At 44.3% G+C, this 8899-nt stretch overlaps 2 long non-coding RNA genes across 2 annotated transcripts in view; one reads left to right on the top strand and one right to left on the bottom strand.

Annotated features, from left to right (window-relative positions):
- Nucleotides 1-361: 361 nt before the first annotated feature.
- LOC121141300 lies at nt 362-5085 on the bottom strand. The gene is made up of 2 exons (XR_005878175.1): nt 4928-5085; nt 362-632 (listed from the first exon to the last, which is right to left on the bottom strand). It is a non-coding gene; the product is annotated as an uncharacterized LOC121141300 (long non-coding RNA).
- Nucleotides 5086-5180: 95 nt separating this feature from the next.
- The window catches only part of LOC121141298, a 39626-nt gene continuing 35907 nt past the window's right edge, over nt 5181-8899 (top strand). Inside the window, exon 1 of the long non-coding RNA XR_005878173.1 lies at nt 5181-5453. This is a non-coding gene — a long non-coding RNA (uncharacterized LOC121141298). The remainder of the gene's footprint in view (nt 5454-8899) is intronic.

Raw genomic sequence — 8899 nt, 5'->3', positions numbered from 1 at the left:
TTAGACCCAGAACTTGGGAGCCAGAGGCAGAGGAACCTCAATGAGTTCGAGGACAGTCTGGTTTATATAGGAAGTTCTAGGTCAGCCAGAGTTAGACAGTAAGACCTTGGTTTAAAAATTAATTAAATATGTATGAAAACATAAAAGTATTTACATTTAGATAAAATTATAATTTTTATTTTTTAAAAACTCTGCCACTATTTACTGAACATCTTCAGGATGGCTCAAGTGAGGACTACAGCTGGGGCTCCAGTTCCCTGGAATCTTAACTGTCATTGGAGGAGAAGGGTAGCATTCAAAGAAACATTTAATTAGAGAGAATAAGTGTGTGTTAAAATAAAGAACAATGGTACAGACAATAGGAAAATAACATTAGAGTATATTTAGGGCTCTTTGAGGAGATTGGATGTAAGATAAAATTGGGACAATACAAAGGAACTGATTAAGAAGATCAAGAAAAGAATTATTGGGGGAGAGAACACACATTAAAAAAAAACTAAGATTCATAATTAGGGGGAAAACCGTGGCTATAAGTAGCAATGGTCCCAGGCTGTCTGATTCCAGATCCTTCAGTCAAGACTCCTGTTCAGTTTGCATTTTCGTGGTTATTGGAAGCTGCTCTGAAAGCACTCCTGAAAAAGAGAAAATTAAACTGAGAAGTTCAAAAAGCAGAAAACCAAGACACAGCTGGCTCATGTATTCCTTAAGATAGGGGACCTGGAGATCATTCTAAGTTGGGGCGATAGATTTGGGAAGGGACGTAAGGAGGTTAGGACAGAGGCAATCAGTTTAATTTTCCTGTTGAAACTATTGTACAGCTCAAGGTTCAAAGGATGGAATGTGGCCGGGGCAGACAGGAGAAACTGCTTTGCATAAATAAGAGCTCAGCAAGTTAACTTCCAAACAAGTCAGTCGGGAGGACACCTGCAGAATGGGCTTGGCACAGACAAGCAGCTTCACAGCAGTCCATAGCCTGGCTCACCATTTACCTGCAAAGTACAATGTGAGCATCTCATATTCCCAATCCAACACCAAGCTTGAGTGTATCTAGAATTAATCTGAGTTGTCACCTATGGCACGTTTAGAGTCCACCAGGGCCAAATAGAATGTAACAGTAAAACCCTTCTGTCCGCTTGTCACTCTGGAGAACCCCCAAAGGGGCTCAGAAAGAGTTTGTTTAAAAGGTGGTCTCAGGAGACCAATCATTTGCCTATCGGCAGAGTGTTCCATTTTTACCTTTTTATCTTGCAACTTGGAGAGTAGTTTCCATAGTAACTTCTTTATAGCAAGTTAAATATGTCCAAGGTAGAAAAATAAATGAGGAAACGCCTGGCCGATCCCTCCTCAGGAAAACATTTTTCACTAAATGAGCTGATGCTTTTAAAGTAAGGCTAAACCAACACGTGCTCAGAAAGACAACATACTCAGCTGTTTGTTACGTGTAATGAACAGGCATAGGCGAACGGACACCGGCTGCTCAGCTCAGGTGGTTGGCTCTCAAGTGGTTTCTTGGGAGAGCGCTATATGATAGCCATGGTACAGCACTTTTACCAAAGAACACAGTTGAAGTCTAGGGGTTTGCAGGTTCTTATTCAAATATTTGAAATAAGGGCTCCCGCTGGTTTTCAAAGTAGCAGGAAAGCTTTATTTAAAGGAAAGCAATAGAAAAGGTTGGAATAAAAACAAACAAACAAACTCAAAATCCACTACAATGGCACAGTTGGTCATGTGAGCCAAGGTACTCAAGATCCCTGATTATTGCTTGGCACTCCCTTTTATGAGTCCTAACAGGAGTGATGTGGTTGCTAAAGGATGTGATAGGGAGTGGATGTGTGTTTGGTTGATAGATGAAGTCTTAAAATCATTTTCATGCTGCACCTGTCCCTTCCCAATCATGTATAGGCACAAGGTTCCCTCAAAGACCATTTGAGGACCTCATTTAGACTGATTGTCCATGCACCCAAACCCACTTCAGGCTGGAGTGGCATTTCTAGTCGTTATACTGGATACATTTCAAATATAGTTGGACAGAAACTGTCTGTGTTTGATTGCGGTTAGGTAAGGAGAAACACACTGCATTGTTCAGAGGGAGGAGATGGGTAATTTGACATAGGTGGGAGTCTGAGGTTTCTAGGTGATTGTTCAGGGAGGGGTCTGTGTTCATAGGACATGCAGGTGAAGGAGCTAGTAGGTGAGGTGCATTATTAGAAGAGGGGTATTGCATAGCTCAAACCTAGCAGGGTCCCAGGTGACCAGACTCCTGTGCGTGCCTGCTTCAACACCATCCAGACTCCCAAGATGGCCAGTTGGCAGGGGCATGTTGGCTCAGACCTGTAATCCTATCACCCGAGGACTCAATCAGGAGGACTAGCATGAGTTCTGGGATAGCATGGCTACATACTTTGTTCCAGGATCGCCTGAGCTACTGAATGACATGCTATCTCAATAAACAAACAAGCAAATAAAATAAAATGGAGATGGCTAGCAGCTAAGAGCACTGGCTGATCTTTCAGAGGACCAGGGCTTGGTCCCAAGCACCCACAGTGGAGCTCACAACCCTCTAACTTCAGTTCCAGGGCATCTAATGTCATCTCCTGGCTTCCATGAGGCCTAGGCACACAAGTGGTGCACAGATATACGTGCAGGCAAAACACTCAGAAAACAAAGTGGATGGTATGATATTCAAAATGAAAAAAAAAGTGAACAAATCAAGGAAGACAACAGACAACAAAGAAACAAAGGATCGACTGCAAAGGTGTGTGGTTGGCTGACACCTCTAATGACCTCTCTTCTAGGACCGTTTATCCCCAGGCTCAAGGTGGGCCAGAACTGGGCTGCTCCTGCCCAATGTTCCACCCATTTCCTCCACTCGTGGGCAATCAGAGCTCTGCTGCAAAGACTGCTCTTGCGCCCACTCCTTACTTCTCCCTCCTCTCCCTTTGCAGGTGGCCGAACTGCCTTGGGGCCCGAAACTCTAGCCACCTCTTCCTGCTCTCCACTCCCTTTTCTCCTTCCTACCCACCCCCATAAACCTCTACACCTCTAATTCCGTCTTAGCTTCTCATCTGTGGGACCCAGCATGACCCAGGAAGTAAAACCGCCTATCTTAGCTTTCTGTATTTAGGTCCTGAGTCTTGATTTTGATCACACCTGAATGCTCTTCCTCTTTAGATGGGAGAATGCTTCATTTCTAAATGTACTATGTGGACTGCCACCAAAGGCCAGGTGGATTATAGATTGCGCAACCCCTCAAGCACCATTTATGTAGACTATCATGAGTAGGCTATACAGTCAACTAGGAAGGATGTGGATAAAGCGTGTGGGATAAGAGTTGTGAACTAAATAGCTGGATATTGTGGTACACACCTTTAGAACCAGTACTTAGGAGTTAGGACTAAATGGATTTCTGTGAGTTCGAGGCCAGCCTGCCTGATCTTCATAGCCAAGCTCCAGGCCTGCCAGGGCTATGTAGAGAGACCCTATCTCAAAATTAAATAAAAAGAGTTGTTGGCTGAGACTTAGAGACCTTGGGGCCAAGATGGCTGGATTTAAATTTTTATTTATTTATTTGTTTATTTATTTATTTTTGGTTTTTTGAGGCAGGGTTTTTCTGTATTGTTTTGGAGCCTATCCTGAACTCGCTCGGTAGACCATGCTGGTCTCGAACTCACAGAGATCTGCCTGCCATTGCCTCCTAAGTGTTGGGGTTAAAGATGTGCTCCACCAACGCCCGGTGGATTTAAATTTTTAATCTTTATTTTGCTACTCACTAGCCATATGTTCAAAATTATTTTACATCTTAATCTCAGTTTTCTCTTAAAAATAGGGAGAGTTAGAGATCTATCATGAAGGCATTTTTTTCAGACACTATCTTCTAGGACAAAATTAATATTCAGTAAGTATTAGCAACAGTAGTACCATTCTAAAGTTGCTAATAGCAACTGTCTGAAGCCATGAATGCCATCTACTAACAAAGTATTTAGTGGATCTCTATGTCAGGCACTGTATGGTGTGATGGATATATAACCTTACATAAGTTAGCAGGACAAGCATGTTAATAAAGGTTTATAAGATAAACAAGGTACTGACAAGAATTCTTGCTGTATATCATACAGTGTGTATAACTCCTCATGTCAAGTCCAACATAGATTAAATGCTCTGTAATTCTACCTCATGGGGCTAGAGAGCCAACTCTGTGATTAAGAGTGCTTTCTGCTTTTCCAGAGGACTCAAGTTCGGTTCCCAGCACTGAAAAGGGGCATCATATGTAACCCCAGCTCCAGGAGCTTTGATGCTTTCTAGTTTCTTCAAGCAACTGCACATGTGGAGTGTGTGTGCGCGCACGCACACACACAAATGAAAATAAGATCTCAAAAACTAAGTTGACTTCATGGGGATGGGTAGATAGCTGAGCAGTTAAGAGCACCTGCTTTCTCCCAGGATCCCAGTTCACTTCCCAGCACCCACAACCACCTGTAACTCCATCTCCAGAAGGTCAGTTGCTCTCTGTATCACCCACACACACATAGCCACACATTCACATAGATGCACATAAACAAAATTTAAAAACTAACTAAAAATCCTTCTTTGTTCCCACCAAATCCCTTATATGAATCCAAGCCTTTCTCTTATAATCAAGGGATCCACCAGTAATTCATGGACATCTTTCAAAATGCCAGAGTGTTCTGGTCTACCTCTTGAACTTCTGATTCCGTTTCTTCCATACATGCTTGTTTGTTAATGACAATCGTCTAAAACCACCTTAGGTAGAATAAAAAGGCCTTAAAATATACCCCAGGGGTAGAGCTTTTGCCTAGTGTGCACAAGGTAAGAAAAATAACATGAATGAACAAAACCGTGAACTTATTAACATTGGAAACTGAGACACTTGTCTTGGAAACAATTCTCCTTCTGATTTTCATTTTACCTGCATTCAGATAGGTATCTCATTGTTGAGAGGAAGAAGGCCTAGCCCCTTTAGAGGAATAGTTGCCATTCGTTTTCAGTTAACTGCCCTTGCGCGAAGAGGTAAGTTTGTCTCATCCAGAAGGCTAGCATTAGGGGTGATGATTTTGATCAGCTCAATTTGGAACATGTGTCCATCAAGGCTAACGCGCCTCCTTCTCACAGCTGAATTTAAGTAGTGGGCAGCCCTAGTGGAGCCATACTACTAGTGAACCACACGTTTCTCTGATGTAGACAAAAGCAGCCACTGACGTTGAAGTTCAGGCCTCTGCATTTTCAGAGCAAACAAAGCCTAAAGTAATTTTTTCCAGAGCCGGGCATGTCCTGGACTAGGATTGATTAGTCCTTCCTAGTTACCTGAATTCCTCAGACAGTCAGGGTAGCGAAGGTGGACGTGAAAAGAAAGACAGGAGGAATAACAGGAAAGAGCGTTCAAGAAAGAAGACACGAAAGGCTGTGGCCTCTGCTGGTTGCTGTCTAGGCAGCAGGTAAGTGGACTATCCAGACTATCCTCGCTCACTGTCTGTTCTGCTCATAGTTGGGCCCTTCCTGCCTGAAACTCCATCCCCTTTCCGTGCACTCAGCCGGCAAAGGGGCCTCCTCAGAGAACCTGGTGGGCGTGCTGCTGGGAGAAGGCAGGCCTCCCAGAGATGGGCAGGTCTGTGTCCCAGTACAGATGGGATGCAGTGCTCCCTGCCCGTGTGTCTCCTGGCTGCTGCTCCTTTCTTTCTGAAACAGGGTGGACAAGCTGCTACTAGTGTAGGCCTCTTGAAAAGGATGCCATTAGTGTGGCTGTGGGAACTTGTTCTACACAGCTGAGGCAGAGGCAGGGCTTGGGGTGGTTGTCAGGAACAGTGGGTTAGCTTGTCTCTTTTTAACATTTTTATGTGTATGGGTTTTTTTTGTCTGCATGTATATATGTGCACCATGTACATGCCTGGTGCCTGCAGAGGTAGAACAGGAGGGTGTTGGATCCCCTGGGATTAGAGTTACCACATGGGTGCTGGGAATTGAACCCAGGACCTCTGAGCACTGTGCCAACGCTCTAGCCCTGGCTAACTCATTTTCAAAGAAGGGGTTTCTAGGGCCAGTTGGTTGGTGGCACACACCTTTAATCCCAGCACTCAGGAGGCAAAGGCAGGTAGGTCTCTTAGTTAAAGGCCAGCCTGGTCTACAGAAGCAGTTCCAGGATGGCCAGAACTTCACAGAGAAGCCCTGTCTTGAAACCCCTGCCCACCCTCCCAAAAGGGAGGATTTCTGGAAAGACCAAGTATCCTGAGAAAACCCTCCGAGGCCTCACCATCTCCTGAACTCTCCTAGGTCCTCTCAAGAATGATGCTCAGTGCTGTGGAGCAGTGTCTGAGGGGAAGATGACTAACTGATGGATGGCTTGTCTTTAGTAAATGATTCATGTGACTAAAGACTTGGGGTAGGAACAATTGGCACTAGGTGTGTTTTCTTTCTGGGATACTCATGTAATACATGGTGGGACTAAGGAGTAGCTGTCGCCTGAAAAACTTAGGGTAAAAGCAGGAACCCTTGCTTGGTACTCTGCTGTGTTTCTACCCAGGGAACTGTGACAGAGAGGACAGATCGGCAAGGATGAGGTCCTGCGTGTAAAATGCATCCCCACAGGAGTGCTTGGTGTTAAGTAACACAGGGGGCAGTTAGAAATCTGGGCTCACATACCTAACGCAGTAGGGGAAGAGGGAGAGAAAAGGCACCCACAGGCAGAATAAATGGGTTTTAAGGAGAGCTATGGTAGAGAGACCACTTTGCTATACAGCTGTGATTGGTCTTAGTGTTGTCTTTAAAGTCATAAAACTCTAGACAGATGGGCTTTATGGTCAATTTATTTTTGGTCTCTGTCCTTGGGGCAGATGCCTTCCCAAAAAGGGAATTTATGGTAGTCTTTCTTAGAACTTTTCCGTCTTGAGGTCAGGTAAGGGGATTTCCAGAAGGCTTCCTTCTGTATTGGTGAATCTCAAATGACTTCAGCTTAATTTTCTAGCTAACTCTGGGGGTTCTGGTGTGCCCTCACATTGTCTAATATGGAAGGCAGGTATGGAAACAAACTGAAGGGAGGTAGGTGGGTCAGGGCTGTGTGAGGAGGACAGAAGTATCAGCTGTGGTATCTGCAAGAGCCTGTGTCACACCTGGTCTGCATTACAGAATTGTGGGATGTTAGCTAAATGCAACCCTTCAGGTCTTAGCACCCTCATTGTAAAATCGAGTCTCAGTCTCATTGGGTTATTGTGAGAAGTGGGTGGATTGACATGCATTAAACTTCTACCATAGGGGATGTAAAGATAGCCAGATGTCCCAAGTTAGGTTCCCAGCACCCAAATTAGGTCGCTCATAATTGTCTAGAATTTCAGTTACAGGGGATCTCATGCCCTATTTTGGCCTCTGTGGTTATTACTCACACACACATGTGCTTGTGCACACACACATATAAAAACCCTAAAATCTAAAAAAAAATCTACCATAGAACCTGGCATGGTTTAAGGTCTCATTAGATACAAGGACTATTGCTGCTAAATTGTTTATATCCAGATATCTCAGTTGATATGGGAGAGGGTGTTGGATGAAGTTCATTAACTCTTGCAATAAATATTTATCTGGGCACCTATCTCACTGGGGGAAAACCATACAGTGAAAACAAGACCTGCTTCCTGTTCTCATAGAGCTTACAGTCTGAGGGAGAATTTAGATGCTAAACAAATAATGCCACGACTAATTTGTCATTATAAGCTCTGGTGAATGCCAGGGAGGAAAGAACAGGATCCTGTGAGAGAATACAGTGTGGTACTTCATCTAGACTGGGTAGGTGTGCGGCCCAGGAAAGGCCTTTCTGGCAGAATGACATTTAAAGTAGGCGTGGAAGCATATTTTAAGGTGAGAGAATGGAAGAATTGTCCATGCAGAGAGAGCAGTCTGTGTCAAGGCCTCCTGTGGGATGGAGCTTAGTTTCTCCTGGAACCTGAGAGGAGGTCCTGTGGGTCTGGAAGGAGAGAGGAGGAAGGGCAGAGACGAGCTTGCTGGTCTCTGCTCAACTCATCTTCTGCTCTGCTTCATGCCCATCTTACTCGTGTGGACTTCATGGCCCACAGGGTCATGACTTTGAACTCCCAGAAGATTCTGCCATTTTGGGGAGAGGGAGAGCAAAAGATGGGGAGGGGAGTGGGTGGTTTGTCATCATGACTGTTCGGGGGACACTCCTTCACAGTTCTAGCTCTCCCTAAGGCTCCTTCCCTTGCGCCTTCAGGTTTTGGCTGGCAATGTCTTTAATGGTAACCATGCCTGCATTTCTAAATGTTGGCTTGTCTCACCTTGTTCACCTTACTGGGAATTGGCCCTTGTTAGGGCTTTAGCCATACTTCCAAATTGTGCTGTTACCCTGATTGACTGAAGGAATTGCAACATGGAGTGTTTTTAAACAGATTTCTTTTGTTTGTTAAATTGTGAGTATGTGCACCTTAATGCAGTGTCCACAGAGGCCAGATGAGCTGGAGTTCTGTAGAGCTGTAACTGTCTGACATGGGTACTAGGGACTGAACTTTGGAAGGGCAGTAAGGCTCTTAACTGCTAACCTGTATTTCCAGTTCTGGAGACTTTTTAAAAAGGGCATTTTAATTTATTTTTGTACATGCATGATGTGCATGTGTATGTGGATATATACGTGCCATAGTACACATGTAAGAAGTCAGAGGATAACTCTGTGGAGTGAGTTTTTTCCTTTAACCTTTACATGGTCCAGGGGTTGAACTCAGGTTGTCAGACTTGAGTGGCAAGCACACACTTTACTTATGGAACCATGTTGCTTGTATCACAACATGGAGGGTTTTGCATGCCAAATTAAGGACTTGTTATTTTTTATAATTCTGTGGTGCTGGGATTTGAACCTAGGATTTCAGGCATGATAAGCAAGTGC

Source organism: Mesocricetus auratus, unplaced genomic scaffold, assembly GCF_017639785.1.
Source record: "Mesocricetus auratus isolate SY011 unplaced genomic scaffold, BCM_Maur_2.0 Super-Scaffold_100007, whole genome shotgun sequence".
Lineage (NCBI taxonomy): Eukaryota > Metazoa > Chordata > Mammalia > Rodentia > Cricetidae > Mesocricetus > Mesocricetus auratus.
The sequence above is the reverse complement of the archived record's forward strand: the minus strand, read 5'-3'. Positions and strand labels throughout refer to the sequence as shown.